This window comes from Protopterus annectens, chromosome 2.part0 (assembly GCF_019279795.1).
Source record: "Protopterus annectens isolate FY-2018-M chromosome 2.part0, PAN1.0, whole genome shotgun sequence".
NCBI classification, from domain to species: Eukaryota; Metazoa; Chordata; order Ceratodontiformes; family Protopteridae; genus Protopterus; species Protopterus annectens.
In genome coordinates, this window is record NC_056728.1 from 883116507 (window position 1) to 883142589 (window position 26083).

Consider the following 26083-nt stretch of genomic DNA (forward strand, 5'->3'; position numbering starts at 1 on the left):
AGTGTATTAGCCTGTTGTTTAACTTTTAAGCAAAACTTAAACAAGCAAGTGCAATAAACAGTTCAAGCTATAAAAAACAGTAAAAATAGGTAATAGCAGAATAAAACAGGCAGAAATAGCAATCGAAAGGCTTAAAAAGTCGAAAATGCAGAAAAAAATACTTAAAATCTGGAAAGTTTGTCTTTTCTGGTCTCTGCTGCTCTAGGAACTCTGCTGGACACCACGAGGAGCTGTGCTGAGTTCTCTATAGCCAGAAAAGCCCGCCAAAGCGTGCTTTATAGCAGGGGGCTGGAAAAGACAGGAAATGACCCAAAATGGCCAATAAACTACAAGTTACTGCTTGGTGAAGTTAATGTCAATTGATTGGTTGAAATACCACTGTTCATTTTATTCAGTATTGGATTAATAACTCCATTTTCCCTCTTCCTTGTAACTTCATCAAGTATCTCGTTGATGAATTCATAGGGGTATCCCCTATGTCTAAACATGCCTTCTAGTAATTTACATTCTTCAATAAAATCTTCAAATCTGGATATCATCCTGGCTGCTCTAATAGCCTGGCCCTTCACAATTGCTTTTTTCTGAAAATGAGGATGCAAACTCGTAAAATGAAGAAATGAATTACTGTAGGTTTCTTTCCTAAAAATCTTAGCAAGAAACCGTTTTTCATCATTGTCCTTAAATAGCCAAACATCTAGATAGTTAATAGCATTCATCTGGAAATTGTAAGTAAATTTCAAAAAGCTGGTAGAATTGTTAAAGAAATTGACCAAATCTGAAGCTGAGGTCTCATTACCCTCAAAACAGATAAAAATATCATCTAGGAACCGTGTGTAATACTTAACGTATTTGGAAAAGTTGACAGTTTTTATGATATAGTTCTCTTCCCAGTAGGCCATTACAATATTTGCAAAACTAGCACCTACTGGGGAACCCATTGCTACTCCACATTTTTGTAAGTAGAACTCGTTGTTAAATAGAAAAAAATTATTGGTCAAGATAATATCTAATAGTGATGTTACTAAATAAACTTCCGTAGAATCAGCTCCTTTTTTCACCAAGTAAATATTAACCCATTCGAGTCCTATATTGTGTGGTATTGATGTATACAAGTCAACGACATCCACTGTAAGAAAATTAAGATCTTTATTGTATTCAATTTCATTGATCTTATCTAGAAAAGCCCAAGAATCTTTACTTATCCTAGTTTCCATAGATAGGTACTTCTTCAAAATATTGTCAACTATCTTAGCACAAGCATAGGTTATTGAATTCCTACCATCTATTAAAGGTCTAAATGGAGGATTTTCTAAATTGTTGTGCAATTTTGGTATGGCAAATAAAATTGGAATTTTAGGCCATTCCATTTTAATGTAGTTGTACTTATCGATATCTATGTAACCTTCTATGAACAAGTCACTAAAGTAGCTGTTTATCAGTCTATAAGCTAAGTTGACTTCATTAATACTAACTCTTTTATAGGTTTCATTGTTTAAGATGGTTGAAACTCTTTCGATATAGTCATATTGGTCAAATAATAATAATAATAATGAGGGGACTATTCTTAGTGATGCACATAACCTGTCACTTATTCAGCACATCATATAGTAGGAACTGCATGCCCAGAAAAGTGGCATATAGACATCCACCACACTCACATGTACGGTAAAAGGTTGTAGGTAGAAACTGCTTTTAGATATCTACCCCATACTGAGCATAATTTAAATTTGTGTGCTACAAGGCACTACTCACAAAATTTAAGATTCATTATCATAGTTCATAAAGTCTACTGTAGACTATATGGACCATACTATTGTGCTGAACATTAAGGAGAGACAGAGTTACATTCCTTGAAGAAAAAAGTACACATCTGGAACAGTCAACAAAGTAATCAAATCTGGCACAAAAGTTCCATTCACAGCTCTCACATTGAAGTATGCACTGGCACAAAAAAGTTCCAATACTTCAATTTATTGATAAAAATAAAAAATATATTTAAAACCATATATCCTTTTCTGACACAAAGGTTAAGCGCTTTCATCTACCCACACGTAGACTTTATCAGAACATTTCATTTTTACTACAGCGGACTTAAATAATGTCACCATCCAATCCTCTGCATAAATTCATTAAAATTCAAATAATTCAAATACATATTTAAAGTGCTCAGTGCGTTTAAAACTTGGCAATTGCCCTTTCAGTATTACTTTAATCCATTCATGTTTTACAAGAAACAATGAATTAATTACACACAAATGGAACTCAAAAAAGAGCATTTCTATTTATTTTCAAAGGGAATGACATATGTACCTAACAGTTCCATTAACTTAGTTGACTATATAGTAGATTTTAAAAAATATTTAAGGAAGTTGAATTTAGCTATACATTTTAATGGAAAAGGAAAAATACAGCAAAACAAGTTTAAGAAGAAAAGCACTTTCACCCCTCCTATGAACAATACTTTGGCTATTTTTGAAAAGGTAGTTATTGATGAAATATATGAGTATGGGAATAAATGCAAACCATTAAAAATTAATTATAATTTAGATTACAATGAATTTCAACTATTAAAAGAAATACAAATGAACAATGGTTTACGGGTTATGAAACCTGACAAAAGGGGAGGGGTGGTTATTTACGATACTGCTGAATATGTTAACAAAATTCATAGTATATTATTGAATTTGAGAAATTACAATATATCCTCCATCAATGAAGTAAATATAGGATATCATAAAATTGATTTATTTTTGGAAGAATTATTATTAGATGATAGGATTGACATTGACATGTACAACTACTTGAAGGTAGAGTATCCCATTATCAGTACTATTGTAGATATACCAAAGGTGCACAAAAATATAATAGATCCACCTTTTCGTCCTATAATATCTGGAAATAAATCTAAAACTTTTCCTTTTGGAACAGTAATTGACACTTGGTTGAAGCCTATATATACCAAAATAACTCACATTGTAATTGATTCATGGGATTTTTTAGGATGACTTGTGTCTGGATTAATTAATCCGAACATGTTTTTAGTAACCATTGATGTAGTTGATCTTTTTTCAAGTATACCCCAAGAGGAAGGGATGAGAAGGGTCAACAATAGTATTGGGAAGTATGGTAGGTTAGCTTGGGATAAAACGCCCTTGATCTTGGAATTTATGGAACTGGTGTTAACTCACAATGTTCGAAGGAGAGTATTATAGGCAATGTAAAGGGGTTGTGATGGGAGCGGCATGTGCCCCCATCTTTGCCAATATGTTTTTACTCGACTGGGAAACAGAATCTATATTGCAAACAGCTTAGAGAGAGAACATCATTTGCTATTTAAGATTTTTGGATGATATATTTATTGTATGGAAGGGTAGTGGGAGCAAATTACAAGATTTTAAGGAATATCTAAATACCTCAAGTGATTATTTAAAATTTACATTTAATATGGACAAAAATTCAATATCATATTTGGATACACTTATAAGTGTGGAAAATGGTAAATTTAAATCTAAAATATATAGAAAAGACACGTTCACCAACTCCTATTTACAATATTCCAGCTGTCACCCCAATAGTCAAAAATAGAGCATTATAAAAGGCCAATGTATAAGAGCTGCTAGAATGACCTCTGACTATTTAGACTTGGTTACAGAATTAGATTTTATAGGTAACATGTTTAAGAATAGAGGGTACCCCATGCACATAATTGCGGATATTAAGGAATACGTGAAGAAAGAATGGGGGAAAAAATACAAACCCATCCTAGGTACAGGTTCAATCAAAATGTTAGGTGACAATATGAATAAGGAGAGTCAGGACATAAACAATTATATGAGGGCTTGTGTACTTCAATATGCACCTTACGCACAAGATATAAGGAAAATAATAGAGACCAATTGGAATATTTTGAAAACTGATCACAATGTGTATAAAATGGTGGGGGAGCAACCCATGTTTGTTTCTAAAAATGGAAGCAATTTAAAGTGTGAGTTAGAGAGGAAAATAATGAGAAAAGGTTACAAGGGCAATGGGGCAGGTACTACCAAATGTGGTCAATGTAACCAGTGTAGTCTGATTATTAGGGTACCAAACCTATTGTTGGAAGATAAAAACAGGACGGAGGTAATATTTCAAAAAGATAAATGTAGGACATCTCATATAGTATATTTGGCTAAATGCACGAAATGCCCCTGTTTCTATGTGGGCAAGACAGACAGATGCCTCAGGAATAGCATATATTATCATAGTTATTGTATGAGAAAAAAAATGTAAAAAATGCTTTATGGAGGCATCTGAATGTCAGTGACAGTTGTGACTCCTTTAATTTTGGTAATTTAGAGTGTATTAAAAAGAACCCAAGAGGGGAAAATATAAAGAAAAAACTGGGTGAAAGGGAAGCCAGATGGCAGATAAAGTTAAATGCTTCTGTTCACCCAGGAATAAATGAAAATATTTCTATTAAACCCATATTAGAAAATAGTTGTTAAGTGGGTTCACAGTTTTACACTTAATTATTCCCATATGTGTTGTTATTTAGTGTCCTTAGAGTACTTGGGATTATCACGCAATATGCTGTCAGGGTTGTAGTCTCAATTTTTTCACATGTTTTATATTACAACAATTTTATTTGTAATTTTAATACAGATGGGCTTTATATATATTGTTTAGGGTGGAAAAATATATGTTTGTAATATAGTAGGTATAAGGTGTACACAATACAAGGTAGAGTCATGGAAGGAAGGGGGTTGAGTAATACAATATAAAACATTATAGGTAAAACAAGAATGGATTGAAGTAATACTGAAAGGGTGATTGCCAAGTTTTAAACGCACTGAGTACTTTAAATATGTAATTGAATTATATGAATTTTAATGAATTTATGCAGCGAATTGGATGGTGACATTATTTAAGTCTGCTCTAGTAAGAAATGAAATGTTCTGATGAAGTCTACGTGTGGATAGATGAAAGCACTTAACCTTTGTGTCAGAAAAGGATATATGGTTTTAAATATATTTTTTATTTTTATCAATAAATTGAAGTATTGGAACTTTTTCATGCCAGTGCATACTTCAATGCGAGAGCTGTGAAAGGAACTTTTGTGCCACATTTGATTCCTTGAAGAAAGCCTGAAGTGGCAGCAGAAGTCCTGGAATGAAGCAAACCTGAAAATATTTAGTTTGCTTGCCCTTTTAGCTAAATTTACTTTTTTGATTTTGGTCAGGAAGTCCTGCTTTTCACTTCCTGCTGTGTCAATTTTTTTAAATTCAAATAGCATTCTCCAAAATAATGTTGCTTAGATAATCACAACATTTATTCTCAATACAGTAATATAGATTATTTATTTTATTTTTCTATCCTTTCTTGACCAGGTTAACCTCACTAGGCTAGTGGCATTTTTTTCATCAGAGACCCTAGGTGGCATTTATACTGATTAGCGGAAATTTGGCCAGGGCACCAGAGAAATTCCCTTGCTCTTTTTGTTAAATGCCATATTTTACATTTGTCCAAACTACCACAAACTCAGGCAAAGGGAAACTCAGTTTTACATCTAGAAGTAATGGTCTCAGAAGCTCTAAGCTTGATAATGTGTGTGCATGTGTGTGTTTGATAGTTTCACTTTTCTAAGCACTGAAGAATTTTTATTTGGAAAAACTACATCAACAAACTGAAGAAGTTATTTTGAGTTTTTATATGGACTAACAAACATGCTGTGTATATATTTCTACATAAAAAAAACTTTCCAGTATAAACTTGAAGGAGTTTAATTAACTGATTTAATTATCAAAGCTTTATTCTTACCATCTGTTGAGTTACTCAATCCACCAGTATCTAAAATGATTCCAGAATTTTGCATTGAAATTAGTATTATTATTTATAATTGACTTATATAGCTTGGACAAGCTTCATTTCTATGTTAATTAACCTTTGATAACAGCATTCATATATTCATATAATAGGGAATAATGTTCTGTTCCTCTTCACTAATAATATCTACAAATTCATTTAATTTCTTACTGATGAATATTAATTGTTGGGCAGATTCATCCAACTTATATTCTTTCATTAAATATTGTGGGGACTTAGCTTTACCTTTTTCAGAGCAATTAGACCATAACACAAATCCATTCCTCTTTAGTAGAGTCATTTTAGCATTGTTCTTAGTTTCCTTAAATCTGGAGGTATGTGCAATAGGAAAACACAACAATTTCCATTTTGACATTAATGGAGTTTTAAAAAACATATTTCTTAACTTTTTGCAGAGTCTAAAGACTAAAATGAATTTCCTTCTAAGGTAAATTTTGTTAACCACATAAAATGATTATTACATATTTCTAATTTATCATCTTTAATAAACTTTTAAGAATTTGGTATAACCTGCTCCTGGATGGTTTTCCATTGACTAGTGTCAGTTGAGTTTATCCAGAATATAATAGAGTTAAAACTTGCAGCAACAGAATCTGATTCTGCATCTCGGAAGCTAATGCCATCATACTCCCATAATCTTATATGATTTCTAGAAGCAGTTCTTGGCTTTTTAGAATCCCATAAGAATGAAGTTAATCCCCAGGATTCAGCAAGCTCTGCATGACATGCAGGAATAGTGCAAGAGCTGTTGCAGGCAGTATGGCTGCCGTGCAATCCAGGAATAAGCTGCTGGGATGTGCACAAGTGACCCTGCACTATTCCTGCATGGACACAGCCCCTGTATGCCAATTACCTCATTTGGTAGTGAAAAACATGCAAATTAGGTGAATTAGTGATCCAGGAAGCAGGCAGACATCCATGCAGGATACGTTTCTGCAAACTACAAAATGGAGGCATGACAGCTTGTACAAATGCATGTATTAGAAGGGTTAGGCATGCCAAAGGCCAATATATGGCCATAGGCATGAAAAATAATTTCAAAATTATAAAAATTAACTTTTTTTTGGCCGATTTCAGCCATTTAAGTGCAGGGCAGAGGTACACAAATGGGATTGGCCCAGAAATAATAAAAAAAGTTGGAAATAAGCTTTTAAACCAAAATCATAATTTTGCCATACTAGTCAATGGCATGTATAACACAACAAGACCATGGAATAGTGGTTGCTAAGGGGGAAGGCTGAGTGTTGGTTTTGTAACCATGCATTAGCAGTCAATCCTATGCAAATGAGGGCAATGATACTGAATCACAGATTTGCCCTGAGTGCTAGCTTGCACCCAACCGTGTAGGTGCAGTAAGACCATGGTGTAAGTCTAAGAGCTAGATGACTTCATAAGGGGTTGTGTCATGCATGCTGTAAGCTTATTGGAGCTCTGTGGCCCGTGTTTACCCTTAGCTAAGCACAGCTAAGGAAGGTTGCGTGTCTGAAGCTGCCTAAGAGTCTTTGCATTGTCTAAACGGGTGTGTGTGCCATGCACCGGGTTTAAAAAAAAAAAAAAAAACACCAGGAAATAGCAGCTCCATTCACATCTGAGCACTGGGTTTGCATGGTGCACCTCAGGGCTTAAACAAAAAGGCAATGGGAAGGGAAAACAGTAGTAGGAAGGTAATCAAGGAGAACTAGCATAGCTGGCAGGTGAAATGTATCAAAACCAGAGAATTATACAGGCAGCAGCCCAGCCCAGCCCAGCACACTACTATAAACTATGCAAATACCTTTCCCTCTGGATTTTCCCACAAATTCTACACTACCAGTGTACACAAATGGTGAAATTTTACCTAACAAAAGCAATAACATTATAGGGGCTGCTTTTGCTCTCATAAATCGACATGTGGAAGAGGCTGAGGGTGGTGAGGATGAGAATGCTGATGACCAACCCACAGTGAGGAGAAGGAAAAGAGTGTACAGACCCAAGGTAACCTACTAGGGGCTACATGAGCTGGAGATAGTGGAACACTATAGGGTGGACAGAGACCTCCTACAGTAAATTGTTGAGCTGTGCCGGCCACACCTCACACACAGAACCAACAGAGGGGAACCCATCACAGTGGATACAAAGGTATGTGTAGGCTTAAGAATACTATGTACCTTCCAAAGGCCAACTGTGGATATCATAGGGATCTCACAGGCATCAGCATCCAGGGTACTCCACCAGTTCCTGCATGCCATGTCAGCACATGCCGGTGAGCACATATATTTCCTCAAGACCCGTGAGTCGTTGACCAGCAATATGTGTCTCTTCCACCAAATAGCAGAATACCCTGAGGTAGTGAGTGCTATAGACTGCACACAAATACACATCAAAGCACTACCCGGTGAGTGGGGTAGGGTCTACATAAACCGCAAGGGCTTCACCTCCATCAACTACCAAGTCATGTGCGATGCCCAGGGCATTATAATGAATGTGTGTGCTGGCATATGATGCAGCTGTGCAAGATATTTGCCAATGGGGACATCCCATATGGTCACCTAGTGGGGGATGCTGGTTACACACTACAGCCTTGGCTGATGACACCCATCAGAAATTCACACACACACCCGAACAAGAACTCCATAATGAGGCACATGCACAGACCAGAATCATAATAGAGAGTGTGTTTGGGATGCTCAAGTCATGGTTCTGGTGCTTGGATATATCCACTGGAGCCTTGCAGTACTCTCCAGCTACATGTAGCCCAATTGTTATTGTATGTGCCATGCTGCACAATATGATCCTGCTGAAACAGCTGCAGCAGAAACAGCATGGGGCAGGGCCAAACAGCTCCCCACCATTGCCAAGGCCAACACAGGCACAGAGTGACTCGGAGGAACAACCTGAGCCTGCCCCTGTAGGCAGAAGGAGGCATGCCCAGTATGCCCAAGCTTTGGCAAAGAGGCAATGCATAGCACATACACTGACACGTAGGAACCCACGGAATGACACCTCTCTCTGATTCACACATACAGTAAAATGGATGCCAAACATGACACTACCTGTGCTTAACCATGTATAGGGAGTGTACTATGTGCATCCGACATAGGCAGACCTTCAGCACTATCCTCAATACTGAACAGCCACAAGGTAAGTCACTCTCTCTATCAATTGCTGAATGGAGTAGTATGTTCTGCTACTTGTATATATAGTATGGATGTGAGCATGCAAGGGAATCGGGTGGCTGAATGGGATGGCAGCAGATAGTAGACACCTATATGGGCAGCATGAAATCTATAACAAATACTGGTGTCAACATAGTAGGCAGTACTAGACAAGGTGACAAATCCCACTGCAGGACATATGGTGGGCCAAATGTGTGTCCATAAGACACAAACATGCATGTCAGTGAGGCTCACATACCCAACAACAGTCTCAGCCAGCAGAAGAGGTGTAGATGACCACAAAGAAAGGCTGTGCTAAGGCCTTTGATTGATGGCAATGGAGAACAGCCCCACTCCAGACCTACACAGACAGACTACAACAGGTCAGGCAGTGTGATGTTAGTTCTGAAGGGTAAGAAGTCTGAAACTGAAATGTAGGTCAATAAAACCTAAGATCTCTATTACACTGATATGCCTCTAGTCTGCATGATATGTCAGAATACAGAATGAAATGGAAGCCAAAATACCAGTATGGTCATAGCAAATGTTTACAGTTGTCAGGTGTGCCCCCCCCCACAATCCTGTGTAGAAATGTAGTCATATGTATGTGTGGATATAATAACAGTGGGGCACAGATTACCTGAGCTGGCCAAATTAGCAGGATAGATTGTTGCATGTGTACAATATTCAGGGCTCTGTGTGTTAGGTTGTTGTGTGTTGTATATTGTGGTAAAGTGGACAGCATGAAGGCATGGAGGGTTGTGTCCCGGTGGCCAACAGCCAGTCCTGTTAATGACAGGGCCAAGTTCTAACAACTGCAGTGCCAAACACAATGCATTCCAGCAAGACCCAATCCTGCAGTAATCCATACTAATTGTTCAGGTTTAATATCTGTCACCATCTAAAAGATGGACATGGCATGAATGTGGGCCCAGACATACACACAATACACAGGTGGAAGTACCCTAGACAGAGAGTGTATAAAATGTTACTCTCAAATGGACACACCTTTGGAATTGTACATACAGGTTAGCAGCACATTAGTTGTCTGTGTAGTATGGAATACTGATGTAGTCTGGCCAAACACTGGCAGAACACAAAATGCACAGTTATGAAGTACTGAGAAACCACTGATGTCCCCGCACAAGCCAGCATGAGGGGAATGCCTCACGTATATCTGTGAGTCAGCTGCAAGTAGCTTCCATAGCACACATGCAACCAGCTCACCCACCATCATCCACAGGTACCTCACAGGTCATAACTCTGCTGTTGGGAATGAATACAATATGACCCCCACTTCTGTATGGGAATACCCACAGAATGCAGCATGCTGAAGAGGTGTCCCATGCAGGTGTGTCCTTAGCTGTAAGCAACACCCTGCCAGCATCCACACCAATGGATTAATAAGGACAGAAACTATTGCAATTAATACCTTGCACACCCACCCTGTCACCCAAGGGGAATACAGTGACTTGCAGCCTAGGACTGTAGGAGTGACAGAATGCACTGGCCTGCTACAAATGGCCTGCTTCACTACCAAAATGCCCTACAGTACTCTGTCAAAGGCCTGTGACTCACCTGTACTGCCAATGTATGTTATCTCATGGAGTCCCAAATAACGACATAACACAGTTCACAGAACACAAATGCAAGGCCATGTTGACAAATCCCAGTAGCATGACCACCATGTCCTACTGCATGATTTGGGGACAACCCCAAAATACTGCTAGGATGAAGTGATAACTATAGGGATACTTCTCAGTTATTGCTTGCATAATGTTAGGAAGAGGATAGAATAATGGGGGGGGGTAGAAGTATGGACGCCATGGAGTGTGTGAAGTCTGAAACTCTGATGTGTGCCCATACTATCTCTACCTGCAAACACAGGAATGGGTGGCTACAAACCTGCTTGTAAACCACAATGTGAAGGGGTAATTACCAGATATATGAGCCCTGCCGCTGGGTAACCTGCGTGAATCTGTACAGCTGAGAGGTATGGCCACAGCAGGATATGGCCATTCTGTCACGTCAATAGGTGTACAAGCATGGGATCCTCAGCCACCACAGTACCAAGGTGCTGGACCATTTACACAGACCTATCAGCAAGTGTCTGCAGCTCCCCCTCCAGAATGGCATGATTGTGCAAGAATATGTAGGCTGCAGATCACAATACTGGACACAGCTTCATTCATCTTATATTTCCCAGGAAATTACTGCGAGTAAATACGTATATCTGTCAGCAATTGATGACATAATGCATCATAGTGTAAAACAGTACATATGTCTGAATATCTCTGCTAACACCAAAACCATGCAGCAGAAGCAGCACCAACATAATTAGTTACAGTATCCCACTTGCCTTTGCCCATTGTGACCCCATATTGCCAACCTGTCTACAGATATCCTGCAGAAACAGGTTGCTAGCTGTAGGTGTAGAACACAAATGCCTGCACTGGAGTACGACCTACCTGGAATGGATTCACACATTCAATACAAAAGGTCATACTGGGCATGCTCCCACACTTAGAGAAATGAAGCCCATGTCTGACAATAAAATACAGAAGGGTCATACCAGGCATGCTCCCACACTTGACAGAAATGAAGCCCATGTCTGGCAACAACAGTGGACTACACATATCTGTCAGTAGCAGATGTCTGTGCACACACTCCACATTGCACACCGGTTATACTTTGCACACACATCAGATAGGAATACACACATAAATATCCAAGGACAACACACTATAATAAGTCAAACATATGCAAACATAGATGTGAGGAAGAGTGAGACAGACAGTGACAAAGAGCTTCCCATAATGTGGCCTGTCTCACCCAGCACACATCCAATTAGCCAATATCACATGATGTGCAAATGTCTATCACTGCAGACATTTGCTTCTGGTAGCCCTCAGCACTATAGCATCTGTGGTGTTTATGATAACTGTGTAACATGACAGTAAAAGTTATTATTCATCTAGCAGTCATATACACAGTCTTGTCAAATGTAAAGTTGTGTTTGACTGAGCGTTGTGTGTGTGCTTCCAGATGAATGGTTTATGGCCCATTCACACACACTGCACTCCCCATTGCCCTACTTTAGCTAGCCTGCTGATGTTAGTCACATAGAAATACCCCTTTGGAAAAGGATCATCCTTATAAGCTTTGTGGCACGTGCAATAACTGTGTAATGCTGTAGTGTGATGTAGCAGTTTTAATCCCAGACATGGAAAATGTGTGTGTTTGTGTGTGGGGATCAATGCTTTTGAGGCCATTCACAGTCACTATATCTCCCATTGCCCTACTTTAGCAAGGCTGCTGATGTCATTCACCTTGCAATGCACCTTTAGAGAAGGGCTAATCCTATAAGCTCCATGGCATGTGCTATAACTGTGTAATGCTATAGTGTACTGTACTAGTTAGGTAGGGGTTTTAATCCCAGACATGGCAACACTGAAACTGTGTGTGTGTGTGTGTGTGTGTGTGTGTGTGTGTGTGTGTGTGTGTGTGTGTGTGTGTGTGTGTGTGTGTGTGTCTGTGTGGATCAATGCTTTTGAGGCCATTCACAGTCACTTCATCTCCCATTGCCCTAATTAGCAAGGCTGCTGATGTCATCTACCTTGAAATATACTTTTGGAGAACAGCTAGCCCTATAAGCGCTTTGGCACTTGCTGTAACTGAGTAATGCTATAGTGTGATATACTAGTTAGGTAGGAGTTCTAATCCCAAGCATGGCAACTGTGAAACTCTGTGTGTAGGGACCGATGCTTTTGAGGCCATTCATAGTCACTATACCTCCCATTGCCCTACTTTAGCAAGGCTGCTGATGTCATCTACCTTGAAATATACCTTTGGAGAAGGGCTACCCCTATAAGTTCAGTGGGGCATGCTATAACTGCATAATGCTTTAGTGTGATGTACTAGTTAGGTGGGAGCTCTAATCTCAAATGTGGCAACTGTGAAACTATGTGTGTGTGTTTGTGTGTCTAAGGATCAATGCTTTTGAGGCCATTCACAGTCACTACACCTCCCATTGCCCTACTTTAGCAAGACTGCTAATGTCATTCACCTTGAAATACACCTTTGGAGAAGGGTTAGCCCTATAAGCTCTGTGGTGCATGCTATAATTGTGTAATGCTCTAGTATGATGTATTAGTTAAGTAGGAGTTCTAATCCCAGACATGGCAACTGTGAAATTCTGTGGGTGTTTGTGTGTGTAGGGATCACTGTTTTTGAGGCCAATCACAGTCACTACACCTCCCATTGCCCTACTTTAGCAAGGCATTTGATGTCATCTACCTTGAAATATACCTTTGGAGAAGGGGTAGCCCTATACGCTCCATGGTGCATGCCATAAATGTAGAACAATGTTGTAGCAGTAATAACACAGCTATGGGTTTGAGACCCATCTGTGGCAAGTGTTTGTGTGTGTACCTCAATGTTTTTGTCCCTATTTACAGCCAGTACACATCTCTGAGCCTGACTTTAGCAGTCTTGCAGATATCACCCACCTTACAAGTATCTGTTGCGAATCCTATACCATGTCAAGTCAGTGGTACATTTGGTAAATGTGTAACCATAATGGTCCATAAAGGTTGTTAAATATAGGTTTGAACCTCAATCCTGGCAAATGTAAATGTGTGATTAGGGTGAAATTATTTTTGGGATCTCTCACCCACTACATCACCCAATGCCAGTATTTACAAGGGCTGGTGATGTTCTTCACCTTAGAAGTACCTTGGGACAACATCCATCCAATAAACTCCATGGTGCATGCGATAAATGCGGTACTCTGCAGTAGCAATACATAGCAAGGTAGGGGTTTGAATCTCAGTACTAGCAAGTGTGCGTGTTTGTCATCAGTATCCTGGGTGGAGGTTGCTGTGATTGTGTAATGACAGTATTCATTGTGGAGCGGGTTTTGCTAAATTCTTATATTGAGGACCTACTATATGTCACAATGTCCACCTTAGAAGAACAACAGACGTCAAACAGCAGAGAGGCTGGTGTAGACAATCCATAACCCTACATGTGACATTATGGATTGGTTAACAATATAGGCAACCCTTGTATTACCCAGAAAACACTCTCCACCCATGTCCCATACACAAACACACTTGGCTAGGCAACAACCACTATATTGGTAGTTCCCTGCATATTGCCCACATATAGTAACCACGGTGTGATTGCTGTGGACTACATGCCTGTTCACCACAACACTGCCACTGACATCAGAATGTACTGTGATGTGTAACATCTCCTGACTGGGTGTGTGTTATCCAGCAAGTAAAAGGACATGGCACGCTGTTCCATCCCTACAATGGGCAAATAATTGCTTACAGTGGTCCTTTGCTATGTTCCCCACTGGACACCTACAACAACTGTAGAGTCTGCAAATGTAACCCACAAAGGGAATACCATGCCTTACACACATGCCCTGTATGGACAGATGCCATGAACTCCACTGAATACCTGTATCATGCTGTCAATGTAGGTGCAGGCACAACCTCAGTTCCATAGCCAGTTCTCACCACATGAGGTCAGGAATGCCCAGATGATAACAATCTGTCCACACAACATGCCCCAGAGACCCCAGGTACACTTCCACATGTCACAGAACATGCATGTGGGACATGTGCACAACCCAGACCCTGTCATTGTTATGGAATATAGATCACATACATGGCAAGCATTGCACAGCACTGACCACACACAATAGTAGCCCAGATGAGTGGATGGTAAATACAATACCCACCTGTGTGGGCCAATCCAGGGACTACACCCCTGAGCCACACTGGAGACCACTGTCATGTGGCCTGATGCCAAGGTATACCCTTTGCCTAGCCTTGTACAGGCTTCCTGCACAGTCAACTACTACACACCTGTGAAGTAATGAACCCATGCATGTCAGTACTGGCAAATGTGTGTGTGTGTATGCATGTGTGTGTGAGTGTGTGTGTGTGTGTGTGTGTGTGTGTGTGTGTGTGTGTGTGTGTGTGTGTGTGTGTGTGTGTGTGTGTGTGTGTGTGTGTGTGTGTGTGTGTGTGTGTGTGTGTGTGTGTGTGTGTGTGTGTGTGTGTGTGGGATTAATGATTTTGAAGCCAGTCACGCTCACTACACCTCCCATTGCCCTACTGTAGCATGCCTTCTGATGTTAGTCACCTTAAAATAACCCTTTGGCCATATATCAGCCTGATAAGCTCTCTCATTCATGTGATACCTGCATAATACTGTAGTGTAGCAAACTAGTTAGTTAGGAGTTTCAAACCTGCCAACTGTGATAATGTGTGTGAGTCCCTGAGAGAGTGTGGTTGTGTCTTCTTTGACACCTGCTTTTGTGGACAATCACATGTACTACACTTACCTTATCCCTCCTTTATCACTGTTGCTGATGTCACTCACTTTCAAAGATACCTTTGGACAGCTCTCAACATGTAAGCTCCATGACGCGTGCAATAACTGCATAACAATGTAATAGCAATACATAGTCAGGTAGGTGTTTGAAACCCAGTACTGGTAAGTGTGTGTTTGTGTGTATTATCAGTGCTCTGTGTGGGTGTTGGGGTGATTGTCTAATGACAGGGTCCATTATAGCATGGGTTTTGTCACATCATCATATTGAGGAGCTACATGTCCCATTGTCAAAATTACAAGACCAACATTTTCCAAACATCGTACAGATTCTAGTCAACAATCCTCAGCCATAAATGTGTACATCCATGTGCAATTACCAGGTGACAGTATGGATTAGTACACAATGTAGGCAACCATCATACTACCCAGATACCACTCCCCACTCATAGATCATACACAAACATGCTTAGCTCTTACTCTCCTTCCTTTCTTACTTTGTCTCTGTCTGTCTCTCTCACTCCCTCTCTGGTAGATGTGGAAAAGTACACCTGCTTTGCTTAGGCAGCAGCTTGTGTTTTGTAAGTGTTGCTCATGATCAGTTGATGGCCTGTGCATGAATTGCAATCCCCCACTAGCTGATTGCATGTGGAACAGCTATGGTATCCTTCCTATAGCCAATTGCATGGAAACACACTCCTATAACTAAGCACTTCATGTGGGTGCTGGCCCTTTTCATTCACTTTGAGCAGGACTTCATGTGGGTGTTTGACAAACAGCATCACAGAGGGTAGTTGGATATTCAACAAAACCACAAACAAAAAAATAAACAAATCAGTGGCTCTTTCTTGGCAGTTGGATATACCTCTTACAACATACACTGTGGAGACAGGCCAACAAACAGGAAGGGGATGTTCCAGACATGAGGGCAGAAAGTAAGCATTGCTCTTCTACATTTGAAGTAATGTTTGTTTAACAGAGTTTGTGTGGATATGGCTGTTTTACATGATTTAATATCTGTCGTGACAGTGTTATGTGGTTGTGGAAACTCTCGCCTGTAGGGCTATCTGCAGACTGGAAGTGTTTGGAGTCTTACATGTGTTGTGTTACTCACACATTCCCTATCTTTAGAAATGCAGTAGCATACTCTGGGGATTGCAGTCAGTACATGGTGACAGCCATGTGAGTTACTGACTTCATATCCCTTGGTAGACATATGTCACAACAACCCTGTTACACCAGTAGATGTATGGGTTTATCACAGCAACATGTCAATATTGGCCCTATGTTAGTGCCTACAGCTACAACTCTGTCAACCTTTGTACATATGTCATGCAGTAAGAGGTGCATATGTTCAGTACATCATTATTTACTGACATCATACCAGATAACATGCCAGTGAGATATCAGACTGCTAGGCATGTTATGTATAGTAGGCCTTATATTTGAGGACAAAACCTGAACATTCTGTTGTAGTGTGTACAGTGGAGAGGGCTGTGTACTTATGGTGATTGTCAACAGAGTGTTTAATGTGAATATGTACCTTGGCCTGTGTACAGACTGTGGTATATGGCATTGTTTTTAGTCCTGTTCTATGTGATGTTACATGCTGCTGCAGATTATGGAACCCTATCGGCTTACATGTTTGTAGGTCCAGACCGACACATGTCCCATAACACAGTCAGGCATCAGAATACACTGTGTATTGGTCCAGTGTATGTAGGGTTGGTGTGTGAGTGGCACATATGAGGATCGTGTTGTTCACACAGTCCATATACTGTAATATTAAGTACACTTACCATATGTGACTGTGGCTGTGTTCAGATTGGTTTTGGTTATGCACTTTCACACAGGTGTCTATTACTCCATGCTGTTACATGCCTGTAGAGCCTGCTATATTTGCAGATACATAAGAAATGTAGGCCAGTGTTGTGGCAGTCTGCCTGTAGTTTTCGCAGTGTTTTGTGACATGCCTAGCAGCTCAGTGTATTTGTCCAGTGTGATGTTATGTCCAGATATTTGTCAGATGTACTGCTGCCGGGCCACCATAACTGTTGTGTATTTCTGGCAAAGCAGTGGGATGCTGTACAGATGTATGTCACTAACTAGTGAGTAGTATTTGGGCTTGTGACCTCTGCTCCTCAGGTTATTATGTGTCAGGACAGACAGGAGTGTGTGAATGCATAAACAGTGTGAGCTTATCTATTCCAGTATTTTTGTGATATCCCCATTTACATGGCTGTACACATCCACTTTGTCAGGCTTGGTCCACACATCTTGCATTAAAGGGTGCTGTGTATACCTCTGGACTGACCAGAGTGTGTCAGACTGTCCACATTTATTGGTCATATCTCTGCTGTACTCCACAGGATCATTACTGTGATTTGTGTGGTATTGTACTATGACGATCTGAAGAAGAACTATTCAAAAGTGCTTATCGTTGGACAAGGGGCTTAATTTTTATTATTTTTGTTCTTATTTTGTTTTATTTCATTCTTTTCATTAAATTCTGGATTTTAACAGAACTTTTATTACTGGATTTCATAGACAGTTTATTTGATTTTCAGCACGATATTAGCCTGGGTGAACCAGCTGTCTCTTGGTTTGTGGATTATTTATTGGACAGTTCACTGCAGCAAAAGGGAATATCTCTTTATTTTTCTTGTATTTATCTGATATGTGTATATTTAGATACAGCATACTTGATTCAACACCAATATCAATAACAAGTACTACATAATTGTAGAAGTCAAAGCAGTTTTTCACTACTATTCAGTATGTGTACTGACAGATATTTTGGAAAAAAACAACAGACTTCTTCACAGCTGTGATGGCTTAGTGATTATGTGCTGTGACTATAGTATACAGGGTCCTGGCTTCAGGACTTGCAAAAGCTGTTTATTTTGTTGCTAGGCAGAACAAGGGCTGTTGGATAGAAGGTGGTTAAGGCAGTTTTGAGCAGCTTGATCACATTCCAGTCTGATTAAATAACAGGGTAATGACATCTTTCATAAGTGTATTTAATTCCATGTACATAACATGCATCTGTGTGCTGTCGGTACAATAGCAAGGGGTGTGAGTCTACTGTTTGGGACACCTGAGTATATATGGCTTATACAACACTCTTTTCCATTTGAATGTGTTACATACATGAGTAGTATCCCAGGTTATATGCAATCACACTGGCATGTAGTGTATCATTACATTACTACTGTTGACAGTGCTTTCCCAAGTAAGAGTAGATTGCAGATTGTAGTACTGGTACCAAACAACCCTGCATGCAAAGATGGACTCTGAGTCCTCACTGTCATGTTCTTGGTGTGTGAGCTGTGTGTCATTAAGTATTACCTACTGGATATTGATCTGACATGTAGATATTAACTGTAGACTACTGTGTGTATAGGACATGTCATTGAGGGCTGCTGTCATGTAATAATGGCATACCTATCAGTGTCAGACATCTGTCTGTCAACACAGTCATCCTAATGCATAAACAGTTGGCTAGCTGATGTCTGTTTGTTGCTGTACATATGTGCAGATGTCTGGTATCCATCTTGGCTGCTTACATGCAATCTATACTTGAGTGACACTGACATATCTGCCCAGCTGTATTATGAATGCCACAACTAGGAATCCCCACCCTGTATGCACCACATGCCATGGATACCTCAACTACACTACCACACTCAACAGAACATGCTTGGGTACAGGTCTCCAAGACAGACACTGACCATGTTATGTATTACATGTTGCATACATGTCACCTGGAGCACCTCACTGGCCCTCTGCAAGAGGCAACCAGATGATTGGATGTTGCATTTAACTCTCACCCCGAGGATCACTCCCATTTCCTCAGTTGATAGATGGCCAGCTGGCAAATGGCAGGTGGCATGATACCACTGTACACACATCCCCTACTCTTCCTACATTTCCATGGACAGTATCCTGGTACACACCTATGAAAACCTGCACCTATGGACCCCAGTACTGACAAATGTGTCAGTGTGCATTACTGAGAATAAAAGTGTTTGTGTGTTTGTAGACCTGTAGTTGATAATACCCTGAGACCCTTCACACCCACCACACCCCCCATTGCCATAGTTAGATATGGCTGCTGCTGTAATGGACATTACATGTACCTTGTTACACTCTTCACCCTATGGGTGACTTGGAGCTTGCAGTACCAGCACAACACTGTTGTACAAATGGGTAGATAGGCATGGGTTACCCTCTGTGTTCTGGCAAGTGTGTGTATGTGTGCAAGTGTGTATATTTGTAGGATACCGCATTCTGAGGCCACATTCTCCTAATACAATACACTTTGCCATACAGTATAAGGGATAATGATGTTGCTGACCATAAGAGAGACATGACAATGCATCACCCTACTATCCCTGTGGCATGTGCAATAGATGCATATTCCTGTAGTAGCACTCTTGAGATAGACAAGGGGGTGTATTGCAATTATGGTCAATGTGTGATTGTGGGTATGTCAGAGTAATATCATGGGTTTCAGTGAGTACAATATCCAATGTGGGTTGTGGCTGCTGGGTATACTGTCTTTACTCCATGGTACCCCCAGTAACATGTCCCAAGGTCCACTGTATGGGGACCACTGTCACCATCAACCATACAGGTAACTGAATACACTGTCCAGCTCAGTGATGCATGTGCTGTGTGCAACTTTTCTGTAACAGAATGGACACACTGACAAGGTAGTTAGCACTGATAATCCCAGGTCTCTCATATGTATGTATGACTGTTATGTGTTTGTCAATGTGTATATGACAGTATGTCACACTATGTATTGTTCATAAACAACCAGTACATCCCCCATTACCATACTTTACAAGGCCTGGTGATGTTCTTCACTTAACATGTAACCTGGAACACACCTCATCCTAAAAGCTGAGTGGTGTGTGTGCAATTAAGGCCACACACATTAGTAGCACTATGTACCTAGATAGAGGTTCTAGTCCCAATGTTGCCAAGTAAGAGTGTGTGTGGATATGAAGGGATCTATTATAGTTTGCAGAATATACATGTCTCAGGAGGCCATCTGTCCGAGAACTGACCGGCAAATGCTAACATTTCACAGGAATCATCCTGTGGCAATTTATTCCATCACAACTAGTAGTAGATGTGTAAATGCCCTCTTCCCCACTGTATAGTTGTACATCAATACTGGGGCTGGTATATATAGCTGGGTGTGGATCTTGTGGACACAGCCACCATCATTGCAATTATTTTTGAGTGTATCCCCCCACTTAGTTGGCTGTAAAACAGTACAGTTCATGTTAAACAGGTTAAGCAGTTGTCATTCACACTATCTGCAGTTCTACACCACCCCACACCCTCCAAAGGGTAGGGCTGTGCCACCCATACCAGCACACCTATGTTTACCAAGTTGAAGATTGCACTACATTGGGGAAGGGGACATATACCCTGCCAGTGCCATTGTCAATGACATTAAACTGGCAGACTGATTATTTCCCAATGTGATGTTGTGCCTATTCTGTCTTGGTGGAATTACATAGGCTAAAATGGGTTCCTTGCAAAAGTACATACATCCTTGTTTACAGTATTCTCTGTGTATTGCATCAACACCAAAGCCTCTGTGTGTGTGTGTGTGTGTGTGTGTGTGTGTGTGTGTGTGTGTGTGTGTGTGTGTGTGTGTGTGTGTTATACACAAGCATGTGGTGTGTACCACCCAGTACACTTACCATTGTCCAGTGTAGAAGGGCTGCTGACATTAGCCACCATGCACTGACCTGTTTACACCCCTCAGACCTATATGGCACGTGGCACATGCAGTAACTGTTATACAGACCTGTCACTTGTGTTCAGCTGTACCCAGGATATGGCACAGTCAAGGTGTTACCACAGTGCCATACCCCTTGTAGGAAACAACAGCAGACCAACATCCTGCTGACACATGGACACCTATAACACAAACGAAATACATTATGAAGACCACAATCACTCAATGTTAATAACAGCTATAATGCATCATGACTGGACAGCTACACATCCTTACATGTAAGCATTAAACTTTAGTGCTGAAAACATGTTACGCAGCATTATATAGGTGCACCATAGTACAGTCACCATGTGCATCAAAACCATATAAGCTTGTCCTTGCAACAATGTTATGAATGACAGGGATGTGGCACAGTTATCATCATATGTACAGGATGTATTGTGGGTTTGCCAGAGACCTAGGCTGATTCATTCATTTGATATCATGTGTATGCCTTAGGGGGTTTCATTATTAATTGTGCTGTTGCGATGTGGTGTGTGTGGGTATGGGGGTGCCCAATCTGTGTTGGTGATGTGTGTGTGCATGCATGCACATACAGGAGTTTGTTTGACAACTGTAGACCATACCTGGCAGGGTGTGCAGTTCACCATCTCCGGTCATGGACATGAGAACTGTGCCTGCCAGGGGTTCCATGGGCACCACCAGTTACAAGCCATGATATGGTACTCTCCCCTGATGATGACATATGTCCGCTGGATCCAGGTCCCTCTTGGGACCGGCCAGGGCCATTTGCACATGGCCTGCTATGTAGTGGTGTAGATAGTGTCCCCCTGCAGTGCTGGGGCTGGTACTGCCACTACAGGAGCGCCTCTGATTCTTGCATGTCCACGTCGACCTCCAGCTGTTGGTGTTGCTGGCCTACATCCACATGGCTGTCACATTACTCCCACCATATGCTCTAGCACAGACATTCCACAGTTCAGGATTCCCACCATCTCACCCAACCGTCTATCCAGGACCTCTGCAAAATAACGATGGGCACCTGCAAGATCACAGATGTCGTCAATAACAGTGGAATGAGCAGCCCTCTGCAGCTTCAGATCCTATCTGGTGTACCATTCCATACATGCCTGCACCTCCATGATGGCCTGAAACATGCATCAGGTGATTCCAGATGTGGCACTTCTGCCAGGGGCATGATGACCAGCAGCCCTCCTACGAGCATCCCTGTAAATCTGCCTGTGTGGTACCTCATCAGGCATCTGACTAAAGCCGCTGTGTTCAGACACATGTGCCATAGATGCTACATTGTCCTGTCCCATGCCACCACCCACCAACTGTCCCTCATCTATGGCCACTGGTGATGGGGTATGTATAGGCAATATGACTCTGTGCAGGGATGGGGTGGATAACAGTGGGATGTCAAACAATGGTGCAGCTTCAGCCCCTGACATCCCTGCTTGTGCCTCAATACATCTATCATCATTGTCAGTGTCTGTATGGACACTAATATCAGTTTGCTGGCAGGAGGGACCCTGTCCCACCTCACCACCTGTGAGTGGAAAACAAGAAATGCACTTTAAGACCTGTACATCATTGCTTAACTTATGCACACGCACACACACACACACACACACACACACACACACACACACACACACACACACACACACACACACACACACACACACATACCCTTACAGGTGTGGTTGCACAAAGATAATACTCTCAGACCTCTCATTACACATCTGTCAACATGCATGACATATGGCACTCAACAGCATGCACTGCAGCTATAGTCAATCACTGTTACCAACATTATACATCTCTGTGATGCATAGGTTGTGTGAGTAGGGGATGCCCCTTCCCCTGGAACAGACTGCACCCATGTACATGTTATTGCTGTGCACCTGTTCAGCACTCTGGCATGTACTGTGCACCATACCTCACAGGTGTACACACCATTGCTGAATGTGTATATCTGTGTCAGTTATGTTTGCTGTGCTGCTCACAGCCCCTATGTGTTTATCCAACATATACCTGGGATGATATGTGGACAGATGTCATTAGTGAATGTCTGATGTCTGATTTGCAGATCTCATCATCATCAGTGCATGTTTGGCCAATAAAATACAATTACACTGACAACCTTCAAACCTTACTGTGGCTATGAGGAGTGTACACACCCTTATTGACATGTCACCCTCTTCCCTGATATGCCATGGGGCCACAATACTGCATATGTTAACATTACATAAAACTGATATGTGACATATGACCTGTGCAATCAAATGCAGTATCAAACAATTGTGTTAGTTGTGCATATGCTGATTGAGACGCATATAATTTGTGAGTGCATAAGTGTGCACACCCTTAACATGATGGTTTGTTGCACCAACTGTTAAGTGTACTACAGCAGTCATTATTCCTGGAAGGGGTATACTAGCATAGGCCATCTGCATTTTGCAGTATTTGGTCACTCTGCCCTACAAATGTCCCCCAACTCTACAAGATTGCAAGGTCAGCTCATGTGCACAGCCCTTGGAAGTCAAACAGTGCCTTCACTATTGCTGTGGAGTCAGGGTTATGTCTGCCACAATTCATGACCTTGACTATGTGCAGATACAGCCATTCCTAGTCAGCTTTGGATGTCTGCTTCATTTCACTGTTGTGTTTCAGGATTACACCCCTCCCCATCCTCAGCCCTTTTGCAGATGCTTGACAACTATGGGCTACATATGAGTGTCATTTTGCAGTGTCCCAAATGCAGAACACCATGTATACTGACTTAGTCCATTCTAATGAATGGCAAACATACAGATGTACACTGGCACCAGCAAGGTACAGATGGGGATGGCGGGCCTGAGTTGGGGTGAGGTGTTGCTTGTGCAGCACATGTATCTTAATTGATACTATCTGTAGGTTTCCAACTTGGTCTTGGTACACCATTACACATTGCAACACTTGCCTTTGGGGGACTTTTGATGTTATGCATATGCTACCTGTTGAGAGCACTGGCTGATGTTTCCTGCGGAATAACTGTCCCATCTGATTACCCTAACCCATGGGCCACACATATGCAGAGTCCAGGCGATTGTCAACACAGGTACTGCATGGCCAGTACTTGATAGACATTCCTGCAACACCCTCAGTGTTGTGGCATGTTACTAGGCAGCCTGTATGACCAGTTTGCAACATGTGTCGTTGGATGACCATCTGCTTATTTTCTACATTAATGTTGTTTCATACATTCTCATCACATACATGACTGTCTGCACTGTTTTCCATGATATATGCAATAGTGAGGTAAGGCTACACATCCCACTCCTGCATGCTACCTGTTGGGTATGGGATCCATTCTATGACTTGTAAGATGTGTACAAGCCACAGCTGCCTCTGTTGCAGGTCAGTGGGCACATTTGATGGACAAAAGTCTTGGACAGCAGACCATTTCTTGGTGTGATATTGTGGACCTGTACTTGCTGGAAGGTGCATACTCATGAAGAGTGAATGCTGTCAGTACCTCAAAAGCTGCTTCCACAATATGTTAATTGGAGTGTATGCACACATATGTTTCCAGTGTTTGTTAAGGTATGTATTCCCCATATTTGCCTTCCTAACATAGGATTCCATATTACACATTCATTGCTCATGTTAGGACCACATTACAGGTTGCAAGGGTTGAGGAATGCAGTATTGTGATATGCCATTGTGTAGATCTGTAACAGTTGCCATTGTAATAGTGGTATATACACTGTTATATCACTGTATAAGGATGATGTTTCAGACATGTTCCTACTGTAGGCCATTTGTCCCACCATTATGTTTATCTCTGTGCACACATCGTGCAATGACAGGTTGTTAGTTATATTGCAGGACTCTTACATACCCTTCAGATATGCCACCACTGTGATGCAGTGCAGTTAACAGCAACAATAAGTGAACATGTACAGCATGCATTATAGGTAGGTGTGTTACATGTGTGCATGGCAAATATCATGGCCATAACATGGCCGGTGCATTGGCAAACCTGAACACCATACTCACCAGCTATAGGCTGCTGCCCCAGAGGTATACCAGAGGGACCTACATAGTTGCGTGAGAGATGTGATGTCAGTAGCCACACCTGTGGCATTGGTACAGGGTAGGAACAGCATTCCAGTACATCAAGAGTACAAATCCTCAATACTGCAGATTATGCACATCTGTTTATTACTACAACTGTGATGCAGTGCAGTTAAAAGCAACAATAAGTGAACATGTACAGAATGCATTATAGGTAGGTGTGTTAAATGTGTGCATGGCAAATATCATGGCCATAACATGGCCGGTGCATTGGCAAACCTGAACACCATACTCACCAGCTATAGGCTGCTGCCCCAGAGGTATACCAGAGGGACTTGCATAGTTGTGTGAGAGATATGATGTCAGTAGCCACACCTGTGGCATTGGTACAGGGTAGGAACAGCATTACAGTACATCAACAGTACAAACCCTCAATACTACAGATTATGCACATCTGTTTATTACTATAACGCAGCAACAGGCCATATATATTTTATCTCACATATGCATGACTAAACTCTACAGATGCAGATGGATAAACAACAGTGGTCTACTGATGTGCCCTGGAGCCTTACTGCATGCTCCTCATCCATTGTGTGGGTAGCATCCACCTCCACAATGCTATCTGCAAAGTCTTGTGTTTGCAGGCGGGCAAGTTCCTGGGTCTGGCGTGGAGCTCCTCAGCATGTGTCAGGGGGGCTGGATGGCAAGACCCCCCCCCATAGCTAGCCAGTCCCTCCTAACCACAGCAGCACTCTGACAGGCATGGTGGAGTAAGTCAGTGCAGCGATATCAGACCTGCTCATAACAGCGATTATGCAGGCCAACATCATTTACCCTGTGGATGAGCTCATTCCACAGGGCAGTCCTCTCCTGCAGATCATGGGCTGTATGGCCAAACAGGGTGTGG